The sequence below is a fragment of the Vigna radiata genome, unplaced genomic scaffold, assembly GCF_000741045.1.
Source record: "Vigna radiata var. radiata cultivar VC1973A unplaced genomic scaffold, Vradiata_ver6 scaffold_134, whole genome shotgun sequence".
NCBI classification, from domain to species: Eukaryota; Viridiplantae; Streptophyta; class Magnoliopsida; order Fabales; family Fabaceae; genus Vigna; species Vigna radiata.
The window spans coordinates 8,480-9,594 of NW_014543261.1; positions in this window are offsets into that span (position 1 = coordinate 8,480).

A 1,115-nucleotide genomic window follows, 5' to 3' on the forward strand; every position below is an offset into this window, starting at 1 on the left:
TTATTTTTTCAATTATGTAAAAATAAATAAGTAATTTTTTTTCTTAATTTCATTATATTTTATATATTTGCACTTCCCAAAGTTATAGTATATACAATTTTAGATCTGCCACTTACCAAACATACTTTCTAATATTTTGAAACAAAGTTAAATTTTTTTTTCTATTACACTCACTTTCCAATATTTACTAAAGAAAATTATTTATTTTTCTTTTATTCTTCCAAAACCATGTATTTCTTAATTTTTAAAATAAAAAATAAAAAGTATGATATGTGAGAATTTAAATTGTAACATTTTCTATTAAGAAACTCTTATCAATTAAACAATTATAGTATTTGATGATCATAAATCAATTTTAATAATATTAATATGGACTTAACTTTAATTGTTTAATATGCTAAACATTTTTTTTCTATATCTCAAAATATGTAAATTTAACATTATTTATATACTTGAAATAATTTTATCTATGTGTGACTTTGAGATGTATGCTGCCACGTAGGATATCAATTGTCCATAGTATTAAGAAGGTGTTAACAATTATTGACCTTAAAAGGGATGCACGCTTGACATGCATTGGTAGTGATTTCAGATCACATGTCATATTATTAAGAAAGTGTTAACAGTTAGTGACCTTGAAAGTGATGCAAAGTTGACATGCATTGGTAGTGGTTTCAGATCATTTAAGGACACATTTATGCTGTTACTCATCTTGACCTGTCAGCAATAGAAAGAGACTCATAAATGTTACTAAATAGTATCTGAGGTGTATTTGTCTTATTATACTATTTTTCCTTTAGTTATTAAATTTATAAAATTTCATTTATTTTTATAAGTATTAAAATATCTATTTAGTAAATATGACGTCATACATTATTTAATCAAGCTTTTTTCTTGATAATTACATAAGGTGATTAATGAACTCAATAATTTTTTATACATTTTATAAATGTTATTTGTAATTATTTTGTCTCTATAATTTTAAACTTTATTTTTCTTGCTTTATATATTTTTAATCATTTTTAACTTTTAGAATAAATTTTGTAATTAAAATTACCATTTTAATAATTATGTCAAATTAATTATGAACATTTTATATTAATAGTTTTTTTCTT